General features: G+C 33.4%; 1 protein-coding gene across 1 annotated transcript in view; it reads right to left on the bottom strand.

The window, feature by feature from the left end:
- HTR1A (5-hydroxytryptamine receptor 1A) overlaps nt 1-14846 on the bottom strand; it is a 400825-nt gene that overhangs the window by 96813 nt on the left and 289166 nt on the right. The window lies entirely within an intron of this gene.

Raw genomic sequence — 14846 nt, 5'->3', positions numbered from 1 at the left:
GTAGTGATTGGACTTAGCAAAGCTTTTTAGACACCCAGGAGGTATTTAATGCCATGTTCTTAGTAAAGATGTATAAGTATGCACTCTACAAAACTGTGAGAGCATGCCCTAGTCTTGAACCTTTTAAAACTTAATCACCCTTTTCCTAATCCAGCTATCAGAATTAATAATGTTGGTATTATACTGAGAAAAATACATGATTAAAATTAAAGTAATTATTAAAATATTTTTACAGTGAAAGTCAACGACTTTTTCATTCACCTCAACATTTGTATCACTGCTTATCTAGTTCTGAGAGACCTGGATTAACATCGTGGGAAACCCCTCAACTATGTTAACCCCCCAGGGTGCCATTTAATTCACAGTAGGAAGTCTTAATATAAAAAATTTATTAAGGTCTTATGGAAGCTGTTTTCATTATAAAATACTATTTTTAAAATCCAACTTCTGGTGTAGTATCCAGTCCAATTTAATTATTATAATTTGATGACATATTGTTCATCAGAATGCCATAAAAAACAAGAGTTAGCTTTTAAAATAAGCGGGCTAAAAGTGTTTTTTCTCTATAATTTTAATAAGATTATGGAATAAAAATCTTTGAGCTTCTTAATTATTAAAATTTTAAAATTCTACTAGTAAATCCCCTGTCCTTGGTCTGTGAATAAAAATGAAAATAAGTTAAGGTTACTCACATAATAGTAATGTTACTCCAACAGTAAAATAATTTTTCCATTTATTGAATGGCTATCATGTTCAGGCTCTTTATAGTTATTTTTAATCTTCGCATTAGTCATGTAGTCAATGATATTATCTTATTATAGTAGAGAATCTGAGATTCAGACATCACCTATCTACTGTAACCAGTTAATAAGTAGCAGAGGCACAATAGGAAGCTAGTTCTACTTAACTATTTTTATTTAAATTTCATACTGTTTTGAAGGTCTCATGTAATCTCAATAATAATGTAGCATATTAGAAACAAATGTTAGAATTATCTAGAGTCTCTGATATCAAAAAAATGGGATGAAAGGTTTGGGTTATAAAATATTTCCTGTCATTTTACTAATCAGTTACCAGCTTATTCGGACCTTAACAGCACACCTTGATTGGCATCTGATATAAAAAAGACATGCAAAATAGTGTTGTGTATTTAGGAACAAATCAGACCTAAGAACTCCAAATACAAGACACTGAATTACATCCTTCAGTAACAAACAGAGCTCTGAGGAAGGCAGGCAGAATGCCTCACCCTAGAAAAATGGAGCAACAGTCTGAATACGTAAACAAAGTATCATTATGTATTCAGGGATCAGATTCGATGTCTGCATTTCCTTGGGTTCTTTTAGATGCTCTGAGATATTTCAATAATTGGCAAATAAATTGTCATTTTGTTTTTGTAACTAGGTACACTAACCTCAGGTGTGAAAAGAAAATACAGTTTTAATTGAATCTAAAATGAATTTGCTTTTCCCATGAGTCTCCATGCAGTGAAACAAAGATAAAACAAATAAAATTGAATTCAGTCCATGTGGTTAAGTAAAATAAAAATAAAACCTCACTCCCAACAAATAATCTAAATATTCTCCTTAATTTTAATTCAGTCTCTCACATTCTTCAACTCTTTTTACCTTCTATCTTAGCTAAAGACTAGATTCACACACCCTGGTTTCCCTACACCAGTTCCACTGTGCACTAGATGACATCTGTGAGTTGCAATTTGCTCACATATGCATTTATTCAGCAAATATTTTATAATTTCTTATCATATGCCAAACATGTTTTAGGTACAGGAGATAGAAGTGACCAAAAGAGAAAATCATTGCTTTTAAGGAGTTTATAGTTCAGTGAAATATTTGGCCCAGATTCATTCCTGGGCATTCATCCAATATCTTATATCTGAAAATTATTCTTTATCTCTTTACTTGGTTGGAATCCATAACCCTTCCCTGATGATTAAGCTTCCGTTAACTCTAATTTGATACTGCAGAACTGAGTCTTTGTTACATCCTTTATCTTTTTCACACTTTAACAGTGTAAGGGTTCCCCTTTGCTGCATATCCATGTTCTTGCCAATACTTATCTCTTGTCTTTTTAATAACCATCCATGATGAGGTGATAACTCATTGTGGTTTTGATTTTCATTGTCCTGATGTGATGTTGAGCACTTTTTAAATATATCTGTTGGCCATTTGTGCGTCTTCTTTGGAAAAAAAAAAAATCTATTCAAGCCTTTGCCCATTTTTAAACAGTATTATTTTTATTTTTTTGACATTGAGTTGTGTGAGTTCCTTATGTATTTTGGATATTAACCCCTTATGCATTTCATAATTTACATATACTTTTTCCCATTCTGTAGGTGGCTTTTTATTTTGTTGAGTTTCCTTTGCTGTGCAGAATCTTTTTAGTATGATATAGTTCTACTTGTTTATTTTTGCTCTCGTTGCCTTTGCTTTTGTTATTAATAACTATTCTTAATTAGTTGATTAATAATTATTAAGATTCTTAATTAATACTCGATCTCATGCTGCTGACAGCATATTACATACCTTTTTCTTATTCCCTTCACATAAATAATCCTCATCTATTTATTAAAGCCTTAAGTGCACCACCAGGATCACCATGAACCATCTGGCTATGTTAATCCCAACCCAGTAGTATTATGGCTTTATAGGCTTCATACTCTGTAACTCTTCTGTTTCATTGTATCCATATAACAATGTGGGGCTTCTTGCTTATTTATTTCTCAGAATTTATACATACTTTAAATAAGCTGACCTTTGAGAGAGAGGAAGAGCAAATCAAGTATGATGACTAGCTGAAAAAGGGAATAGTTTAGTAAAGACAGCTGAGTCAAAAAACCTTTCATTTTTGATTGTGGATCCTTTTAATGTCTCCTTTGTTTGCCAGCTACCAACTTTAAAGCAGAGAATGAAAGCATCTTTCGCCAAATTCACCTTAAAATGTCTTAAGGCTTGAATCCATTAAGCACAGCTTTAGATTTTGAAACTCTGACAGCTAAGTATTGAGCACAGGTGTTCGTGGCTTCTTATAATTATTTTAAAGTTTTTGTGTAAGAGCATCTGGTTTGCTTGATCGGCATTTATACCTATAAATTTATTAGATGAGAGAATGAGACAGGTGTGGGCTTGAAGGTCTGAACACATTCATGGTTGATGGGCTTGATTTTCCATTATCAATAATACCACTCCTTTTTGAAAAGTGATGCAAAGGACACACTCTGTTAGAGGATTCAGTTTGGAAGGGAAGATTTGTTTGTTCCCAGGATGGATTCACTGAGCTACTGTAATGCTGCACACTTTATGGAAAATGCTATCTCTGCTTTAACATATGAGTCGCTTCCCAATTTTGATTAATCATGCAGTCCCTATCTAGTCCACGGTTTTCAAACTTTTGTGCTTAGTAGAATCTTTTTAAAATGTCTGGGACAGGTTTGTATTTTCAGAAATTCCGAATCTGAATCTAGGTAAAATATGAGTCAATATGTTAACCAGTCCTGAAAGTGATTCTAATAAAAGTAGTATTAGTACAGCAATCTGAGAAACAGTTTGCAACCAACTGGCTGTTTGACTAAAACAATAAATACAGAATATGGAAAGCAAAATGATGGAGAACAAAGATGAAGCTTTAAATTGTTGCTTAATGAAAATTAAAATAGCATAAAAGATCTGAAGGAATTTGAATTACAGGAAAATAGGGACCAGGGACTTTTTTAGGTTTCACCTGCTTTATATTACTTAATACACATCTTTCCTTTCGTGAGTGCTACTGATCGAATTGTGTCCATTCCCCCATAAATTCATATGTTGAAGCCCTAACCCCCTGATGTGGTCATATTTGAATATAGGGCCTAAAAGGAGCTAATTAAAAGTGACATGAGGTCGTAAGAGTGGGGCCCTGACATAATAGGATTAGTGTCCCTATTAGAAGAGACACCAAAGATTTCACTTCCTCACTCTCTCTGTGCACTCACAATAAGAGGTCATATGAACACACAGTGAGATGGAGTCTGCCTACAAGCTGGGAAGAGAGGCCTTACCAGAAATGGACCATTCTGACATCCTGTCACAGACTTCTAGCCTCCAGGTCTGTGAGGAAATAAATGTCTGCTGTTCAAGACACCTAGTCTGTACTATTTTGTTATTGTATCCCCAGCAGACTAAGAAAGTGAGCAAAATAATTGGTTTATATTTTCAGAAAATATAATGAATGTAAACAATGGGCCAGGTTTGAAAAATCTAATTTGCATCAAAGGAGGGGAAAAAAAAGGAAAATCGAGGTGTCAAGACCAAGGTGAGGAACTAAGATCAAGACAATCATCTAGGGAATGGGGTAGGGCTCTCCGATAGAGTCTCAAGCATTTAAAGATGACAAGAGTACTCTTTATATGCGCCTGAGACAGAGTACATTACTGGAAACTGGAACACATTTATTCAGTTATTTCACCAAATCATTCCTTTGGTAAAGCTTCTTAAAGGAAAATACATTGTATGTGGTAGTTAGCTTTTACAGTACTATGGATAAGTCAAAAAAATAATTTTTGGACTAGACTTATAAATTTTATTTTTCATCACAACATGTTTCTATGAGAACAAGTGTTATAAATTACATACTTACAAATAAATAGAAAACAAATCATCATTAAATTTGGAACTGTGTCCATAATCTGTGATATTTATGGTGAAGTTCTCAAATTATGCAAAATTCTTCAGGGTTTTAATTTAAATATGAAGAAAATCTAAATTTACACCTGATTTTTCCAAACAAGCTGACAAAAACCTCAGTGAAAGTGAGATAAATCATTTTTTGATCAAAATAATTTTATAGACAAATTGCTGAATATATTAAGTTAATTCAGAATTTAAAAAGTGATTTATATGTTCATCATATCAATAAAAATGAATACTATATGGGGCTACATTACCTCAAGTCGAATTTTCAAAAGCTAAATGTTCATTAAAAATATTAATTTTCTCCACTTAAATATGTTACTTTTTAATTTTTATAAAGAGTCGAGAACTCTTTATTTTATCCTCTATTGGGACCACTAGTACTTCTATTTATGAGATAATAAACTGGCCATAGAACACATTAATTTTAAAGTTGACATTCAATCATTTAAGTACTCCTTAGAGCTGGAAAAAGTGTCTTTGGCAATAGCCTTCTTCTAATAATGTAGAAAAGTTTGGGTTGAGGAAAGGAGTATGTGACGGAGCTGTTTGCTTCCTATGATGCTCACTCCAGCAACTGAAGGATGAAAAATATTTTTGGTTTCTAATCTTATGTCGAGTGTGGGATTTGAATGAAAGTTATCAACCAAATTTGATATAGTGTTAATCTTTTTTTTGTGACCCCAATTAATAACTAATTTAAACTTTTATGCAAAAAAAAGCTAAATTATATTCCAATGGTAAGTTATTAGAAATGCAATTCGCTGGTGTGGCATTTTCAGAAACACAAGTATATTAAATGCCTTATATGTTTAGGTCACATTTCATTGCATTAATCTTTGCAAACCACCTATCTATATTTTCTGTTAAATATCTAATTCAAATAATTTCAGTTTTCATACCATATGCATTTCTGTATTTATTATTTTATCTTTATTATTAATGCATAATGAATACCAGTGGACTAGAACCAACAGTGCATATAACATAATAATATAATAGTTCCAATAAGAATTCATATAAAAATATATATGATGTGAATAAAAATAACCTACAAGCCAAATAATCCCTCAAGCCTGAAAAAAATAGAGAAGAAAAAATAAGAATAAAAAGAAAATGAACCACTCCTTTGGTGAAACTTCTTAAACTGAAGAAATCTGAGAAGATATTTTCTGGTGTAACATGCCATAACATAAAATGCTTGGGAGAATACAAGCACTAGATCTGTCACGAACCAGTTGGTTGGGCTTAAAAGAAAAAAAATATCTTCTCCGATCCTCTAGTCTCTCAATTAATATCATGAGTCAGCAAACTACAGGGCCAAATCCTACCTGTTTTTATTTTATTTGAACAACCACACTCATCCACTTATATATTATTTATGGCTACTCTCTCACTTCAATGGTAGAGTAGAATAGTTGCCACAGAAACAGAAATTGTATGACCAGAAAAACGTAAAATATTTACTATCTCATCCTATACAGAAGAAAGTTTATCAATCTGATCTATAAAAAATGGAGGATTATTTAAGTGTTTCCCTAATCTCAGTACTATCATTTTCAGTACTAATTTTTTAAGTAGACTAACTTTTAAAGATAGATTTACTATTTTACTTATAGTTTAAAAGAAAGCCTCAAATAATTGATAAAATAGTAAAGAAAACAAAATAATGCCATCATATTATACACTGGTATAGTCAAATCAAAAGCTTAGAGGTTTAAGTATGCACTCTTTTGTAAAAGAGGTTTTAGAAACGTGTTATAGCAGCACGAGAAATTTAAACAAACAAAAAAAAAACAAGTGTAGAGAGACAACTAGCACAATGAGAAATTTTAAGAAAACAAAAATATAGAGAGACAACTGAAAAGTAAACAATTTCCTTATGATTATATTGGATGAAAATGCATGCCATATGTACGGACCATGTAAATTCATCTCATTTTATATAAAAGCATCTTGTATATATAGTGCTGAGCATGATGACGAATGGACCAAGAAATTTCAAATATATTCTCCCATTTGGCTGGTTGCCTCTTTATCTTATTGATGGTTTCTTTTGCAGTGCAGAAGTTTAGTTTGATATAGTCCCATTCATTTATTTTTGCTTTTACTTCTCTTGCCTTTGAGGTCAAATTCATTAAATCCTCTTTAAAACCAAGGTCCATGAGTTTAGTAACAATGTTTTCTTCTGTTCAATTTATTGTTTCAGGTTTATATTCAGGTCTGATCAATTTTGAGTTAATTTTCGTATATGATGATAGTAGTCTGGTTTCATTCTTTTGCAGATAGCTTTCCAATTTTCCCAATACAATTTATTGCAAAAGAAACCATCAATAAGATAAAGAGGCGACCAATCAAATGAGAGAAGATATTTGCAAACAACGTCTCTGATAAGGGGCTGATATCCAAAATATACAAAGAACTTGTACAACACAACAATAAAGAAACCAAATAATCCAATTAAAAAATGGGCAGAGGACCTGAACAGACACTGCTCCCAAGGATACGTACAAATGGCCAACAGACATATGAAAAGATCCTCAGCTTCACTAACTATTAGGGAAATGCAAATCAAAATCACAATGAGATAACACCTTACACTTTTAAGAATGGCTGTTATCAACAAAACAGGTAATAACATGTGATAGAGAGGCTGTAGGGAAAAAGGAACTCTCATACTGCTGATGGGAATGTAAATTGGTACAGCCACTATAAAAAACAGTATGGAGGTTCCTCAAAAAATTAATGCTAGAATTACCCAGTAATCTGTCTTCTAGGTATCTACCCCCAAAAAGTTGAAAATATTTGTCCATAAAGATATATGTACCACAATGTTTATTGTAGTATGGCCATGGCATGAAAACAACTGAAGTTCCCTTCAATAGATGATTGGATAAAGAGGATGTGGTACATATATACAATGGAATATCACTCAGCCATAAGAAGATATGTAGAGGTAATTTGAAGTTTGTTTTGCTTTTTCTCTTCTATGCAAACTCAGGCATAAGATTCAGAGGTAGGCCACTACTATTCGTCAACTAACAAATTAAAATTTAAAGGGTTATTATCAAAAATAAGCCTTTACTTTTGGAAACATTGTTACTTAGAACTTTTTAACAATAATTCCACCTCAAAACTAATTGAAGCAACTTCTGGTTCACAGTAACATATTATCTCTTCTTTTAAAGAAGAAAATACAATTTCTTAATACTTAAAGAAGGGAGACACGCATCTAAACTGTTTAAAAGAACTTTAAGTGTATTAAAATGAAAGAATAAAAAAATTGGATGTAGAGAGGTAAGACTGCCATTCTGTTTTTTATTACTCTGAATTATCTGCTTGGTAGGTAAGTAATTCTTGTGGAACTGGATTCTGATATTAGTGATAAAATATAAGATTCAAGCATTATTTACTGGAACTTTATGAACTCAAGTAGCTTAATTAATGGTGTGTTCCTTTTCACAAAGGCTGAGGGAAAAGGAAATCAATAAAAGCTCAGAATAATCTTATGTTTTTCTTGACAAATTTCTCGTTAATAAAGAGTGAAATCATGATTTATAATGCAATAACCTTACCAAAAGCTTCCTTGAAATTCATGTAGAATATTTTCCTGAGGAATTCAGACATGTCATTTGTCAAGGAAAGAACTTAGCACAAAAATAGGTGCAATGTGTTATAAAATAATGAGTGCATCATCATTATTTTATTTTTTTGTTGTTTTTATTGAAGGACAAATAACTTACTTTGATCTATATGTCATCATGGTCATAGAGTTAATAAGATTAAACGGATTTATCCAGAGTCACATAGTAATAGTAGACTTTGAATAAATATATTGGCAAAATGTCTTTATCTGTTGTCCCAAACAAAGGACACTGTCATTGGATTACTGATTTCTCTCCACAACCTCACTTCAAGGAGTTGCTCAAGTTATTATATTTGGATTTTTATAGATTCTAGGCCTTCTTTTTCTTGGATAGTATAACGTCATAATGAACCTGCCATACATCCACATGCCAAGCAATGAAAAGGCACAATAGAAAACTAGACAATTTAAATAGGCAGGGTGATCTAAATGAAGCTACATATATTATTTCTTGTAAAATTAAATTAATGTTTATACTTAATAGAGATGTTTTATTTGAGAAGGCCTGAAATATTTTCAACTGGCAAGTTCAGTTGTCCTAAGAAGGATATAATATACATATTTTTAAATTGTAAGAACTATATTTTTCTTACATAATAAAGTTCATAAAAATATGAAAGAAAAAATATATATTTGTATTTCTGCAAGTCCCCTATGTAATGACATTTTAAGGGTGTCAAGATTCAAAAACACTATTTCTATATTCCATTTTCATGCAATATTTTTATGTGTTAAAAGTTCTGTCCCTTCCCTATACCAACACCTTCACCTATAACAGAGAACTGGAAAAACAATGTTGTTCTTTACACAAATATAACATGAATAAACGGGCCTACCAATTTTTGAGTATATTTGCCAAGCTCCCAATAGGAAACAGATGGGTACTTCTGAAGAGTTTAATGAATACACTATTTACAAAGCTATTAAAAAGTATCCAGGGAAACCAATGAGGGGTACTATAGTACCCAGCAAATGCCATCACTACCACTTGATCCGACAATGCAAGGGGAGGCCACACTTACTGGATCTGAAAACAATCTGTCAGACAAGCTGTGGCTCTCAGAAGAGAACTGCGGCTACCACTAAGTCACAGCCCTGGTAGGGAAGGAGTCAGAGGAATAAATGCCCCTAACTCATTATCTTCCTGCCTTCCCTCATCTCCTGCTTGTGCCTGTCACTAGCCAAAACCAACCAGAATCCAGAAGCAAAAGACTTCACTTGGGTTCTGTTATGGTCACCTTTTAAAGCACAAATCATGATAGAAACTAGTAGGAAACAGATATGGAAATGCAGAATGGAGAATATGCAGCACAGTAGGAAATGAGGGAAAAAATTTCTTTTACGGCTTAATCTTTTTTCGAAATTTGACATTATGAATTTTTTAGATGTGTCCTAGTATCAAACAGACATGGTTTTGAATCTCGATTCTTTCTCCAATAGCTGTGTGACCTTGAAAAGGTCACCTTACTGCTGACAAACCTAAGCTTAATCATCATTAAAATAAAGAACGCAATATCTATGTGATAGGATGGTGAACTGGACTCTTTTTCTCCCTGTTTCAGTTAAAGCACAAAAGGCTAAAAACAAAACAATAAATGCTAGTTCTTCCCGTATTCTAAAGCATGGTTTGTGACCATCTGATTAGGATTCATGAAGGAGATGGGTGAAAACTGGTTTTGTGATATTCAGTTCTTCATTAACTTTGAGAAAGTAAATGACTAATAGAAGAGGGAAAGAATTCTCTGAAAGGTGTTCTGTGCATTCCTACCCTCTACTAAAAATAAACAGTGATATGCTTCTCTCTCACCCTATAGCAGTTGAGAGAGGAGTCTGAAAGTCTACTCTGAGAGCCTGACAGGACTCCTAGGAGATTAAGAAGTATAAGATTTGACAAGATAAATTTTGGCTAAGTCATCGTGCTCCTCCTCTCATGTTCTACTACTGTTTAATGAGCACATGTTCGCTGTATTGTTTGATATCTTTATTTAATTTACAGATTTTGATCATGTCCCTTTCATATTTTATTATTTTTTGATAATGGTTCTCAAGTCTTCTATTAAATGGATTCTTTTCATCTATTTACCTTAGTTGTTCTTTAAATAGACCCTAACTATGATTTTCTTGAGTTGGGAAGACTAGAAGTATACTGTGGAATGCTGATGTTATCTTCCTTCACTGCCTTCCCAGCAAACAAACAACATATACACACAAAAGCTCGATCTCTCCAGCTGGAATCTACAAGTTATGTATATACAGAATGTCTATGTAGGTGCTAAAGAACATGTTTAGTATCAGAAAGAAATGAAATATAAATGAAGGAACAGGATTTAATAAGCAGAAAAATAAAGGAAAGCAAGCGGTGAGGCTAAAACCTTTCTATTTTTTCATTATTTGGATTTCATTGCAACTAGAAACCATCTATAATTGGCTATTCCATCTGTGTTCTGCTCTGCTTTTGACATTCTTAGTATTTCCCCATGTTAGAAGTCACTAATGTGACAGAAAATCTCTCTGACATAACCATAAAAATATAAGTGGGTAATAAATCTTCAGTGATTGACACACTTAAGAGGAAATATCAAACTTCAGGGGTTGTTAAATGTCACTTGGGTTCATAACTTAAGCCCAAGAGGTTCAGGACTCAGAGTGACATTTTTCAGCACAGTAAACCTATCAATATTCTGATTTATTGCCTATTTTTCTATCTGATGTTTTGCTGAAATCTTTTTTGACGAATGTAGAGTATGTGCACATCCAAGATCATTGAATAACTATTATCCCTATTTTTCAGATTATCTAGTGGTTAATAAACACAATGAAACACATGGATGACAGAATGGTGTGACGTGATAGTCCCCAAATGGTAATATAAATACTTCCATTTTAACCATAACCATTCATATATCTGAAAAACTATCATTGAATTTCTCTTAGTGTTCTAGGCCTTGTCACTAAGCTAAAAAACTGGAGTCCTTCCACCATGCAATTTTGTGTCTGTTCACCTTCTGGCATTCTCCATGTACGTTGTTAGCACAGGGTAATTAAGTAATAATGACATCTCACAAGGGACGATGGCATAGTTATTAGAAGTATTTGTTAAGGAAGTATTTGACAAAAGGAAGCTCTCAACTGCTGAGATTTGCAGAATTCCATGTATAGTATAGATTAAACATCTGATTTAGATTCTTGCCACAAGATTTGGGACCTTTTTTAATGACTCTGTTAAATCAAAGTGTCAATGAAATAAGAGCTAACTTAGTAACAAGCGAATTACTCTACTACAATAAGACCAATAGCTCTTTGTTGAAATTGGCTAGGAAGTGAATGGAATGAGAAATTTTTATACAGTCATTTTCTAAAAACTTAGAACTAGAGGTACAAACCTAGACTTAGATCCCAATATATTATGAGCCAAAGAGTCTTGATGACAAAATGACCTGGGGAGGAGGTATATAGATAGATTTTTCTGAGCACAGAATGTAAAGATTTCTGTCCCATGTAAAAGTTTATCCAGGGTGACAGCAGAGAAGCATTTAAATGATCAAGTGGATAGGATCACCCATTTTGTGGATACCAGTGAGACCCCGTTGGGTTCATGAACACAGTGGCCACATAGAAGGGGCAGAAGGCATGCATGGGCTCAACAAGAAGACTGGCACTCATCAAAGCCAACCTGATGACAGCCACTGCTGAGTACCCAACTGCCAGCAGCAGATACCGCCACTGAGCCCTGATATGGCACCATTCCTCAAGGTGAAAATTTAGCTACCTGATGTCAGGTTGATTACATTATATTGAAGTGACACTTTATTCTTACTTATTTGCTTTCCATGCCTGCAATACTTCTGCCAGAACTACAATCCATGGACTTAAATGATGCTTAACACTCCTCTGCTATTTCACTTCTCTGGCTGAATCCTGACTTATATACTATGTGAACTTTAATTCCTTCTTTATATTCACATGGAAAGCTACTATCCCTATATGTTTATTTCACGATATTTAGAGTACAAGTAAAATTCATTCCTTAAATTATCTAAATCAAATCAATAGTTCTCAATACCCTCCCGCCAACACTGTCAAGTGTCCATTAGTTATAGTTCTTCTGCCTGCATTGACCCATTCAAGGACTACAGGACCTACGTAATCAGGAGAGGTCTCCTCCACTTCTATCTTTCATGCAGGAAAGGTATTTCTGTGCAATTGTCTTCCATTTTTTCAGTACTACTCTTATGTATTATTATTATAGGTTATCCTCTGCCCCTAATTAATATATTGAAGTACTAACCCTCGGGTCCTCAGAATATGACTTCATTAGGAAATAGAATCATCGTAGATGTAATTAGATAAAATGAGGCTGTACTGGAGTAGGATAGGTCCTCATCCAGTATGTCTAGTATCTACATAAAAAGGGAAAATTTGAACTTAGGCACACATATAGGGAGAACGCCATATACAGATGAAGGCAGGGATCAGGGTGACACTTCTACAAACCAAAGAATGCTAAAATTTGCCAAGCAAAGCACAAGAAGCCAGGTCACAACCCTCAGCAGGACTTAACCCTGATGACATCTTCATTGGCTTCTAGCTTCCAGAATTGTGAGACAATACATATCTATTGTGTAAACTACTTGTTTGTGTTACTCTGTGACAGTAGCCCTAGAAAAATAGTTCAGGGCTGAATAAGTGAGAGGACTTGATCTGCACTTTTAAGGATTCTTCATAACACTTTCATGAAACAACCTATCAACACTCATGTCATTCAATATCTGGCACCCAGAGCTGGCAGAACACAACCTGTTTCTCTTAATATCCACTCCTATGATTAACACAACTCAGAACTAAGGAAAACAGATCTCCACATGTCTTGCAAACATCTTTGAAGGAAAAGGTTACTATGTCCAAATACTATGAAAGTTCGTAGGCTGGGGACAGATATCGTTTCAGTGAGCGAAGAGCACAGAGAGGTAGAATTAGGTAAAAGAAAAGAGAAACTGAAGGCATAGCAAATGTTTTGTTTTTTTTTTTCTCGGCATGTATGTAACAGATTTAAAACATTTATTTTTACTATTTTCCACGTCCCTCGACTCTGACATCTGGTGATTATTTTTTCTAGTGAGTCCAGCGATGTATTGAAAGAACTTCAAAGAATTATTTTCCTTAGTCAACATTTCTATGAAGTTGTACTGAAGGATTTTAGGGTACCTAGGCTGCTGTATTTTCAAAACTAAGAGTCAACGAACCCCAGTTTTAGCATGTAAACATGTATACTAATTAACTGGATATACATACTACTATGCTATATGCTATAACAGGATGGCCTCTGGAAAATTAATGCTTCCTAGATAATTGCATAAAAAAAATAGATCTTCAATAAATATGTATTGAAAAGTGTTTGTTAATAATTAATAAAAGCAGTAGAATAAGTGCTAGAGGCCAAGGTTAAGTACATTCTGACACATTTAGGCAAGCTCAAGTTGTTAACTGAATACCAGGAAGATTTGCTCTGGGAATTCTTTATCCAGAAGGTGAATAGAATTATGAGCTAGGATCAATGTCCCAAATCAGTCAATTGGATTTTAGATCTATAAATCATGTCTTTCAGGTGGCAGAGAACTATTGCTAAGTTTTATACCAAACAGGAGCAATAAATCCCCCTGTCCTGTGTGTTAGGACATTGCAAAGAAGGAACATAGGCTCTAAGAGATCAGTACAGAAAAGATCAGCTACATAAACACTGTCAGTCAGAATTCAACTGCAACTGAGAAAGAAGCTTCCAGAACTGTTCTCTCATCTTTATAGAAAACAAGCAAGATAACTTGATTTTAATCTCCCAAGGTTGTTTTGTAAATAGACAAAGCAAATTGATCATATTTAGCCAAAACAGTGCAAACATTTGCTTAGTAGGAATTTTTAAATTGTTTTCATTGGGTAGAAATGGAACAGATACCTTCTTTTGAGGCAGTAAATCATAAGATTCAAACAGATTTATGCACCCAATTTTGAGCTAACCACATTTTTGGTCCCCTTGTGCCTTGAAAAATATTTATAGGATGGTTTGCTTTAATTTTTTATCCATGAATTAAGAATAAAGTGTATATTTTCATCACGAGATAAAGAATACATATAACAAAATCATCAAAAACAATTTATAAATTATGAAATTTCCATGTATTGATGTATTATATCCAAGTCTTTCAAGAAAGGGTGAGATTTTTCTATAAAATGCAAATGGATTTACAAATCAAAACCAAAAAGGCCAAGAATCCACTTAAAATTGGGCAAAAGACATAGACCTTATAAATGCACACACACAGATATAAGAAAAACCAATAAAGAAAAAGTATTAAACATTTTTAAGGTCATGGAAATTCAAGTTTAAAGCTCAGTGAGATACTATTTATTAACCACTAGAATGATTAAAATCATCAAGCTTGATAACACTGTGTTAAGGGTATCAGCTGGAACATTTCTGACGAGAGTGTAAAATAGTGCAATCACTTTGAAGAAAA

The sequence above is a fragment of the Rousettus aegyptiacus genome, unplaced genomic scaffold (genome assembly GCF_014176215.1).
Source record: "Rousettus aegyptiacus isolate mRouAeg1 unplaced genomic scaffold, mRouAeg1.p scaffold_m13_p_8, whole genome shotgun sequence".
NCBI classification, from domain to species: Eukaryota; Metazoa; Chordata; class Mammalia; order Chiroptera; family Pteropodidae; genus Rousettus; species Rousettus aegyptiacus.
Note: the sequence above shows the minus strand (reverse complement) of the source record. Positions and strands in the feature narration are given on the sequence as shown.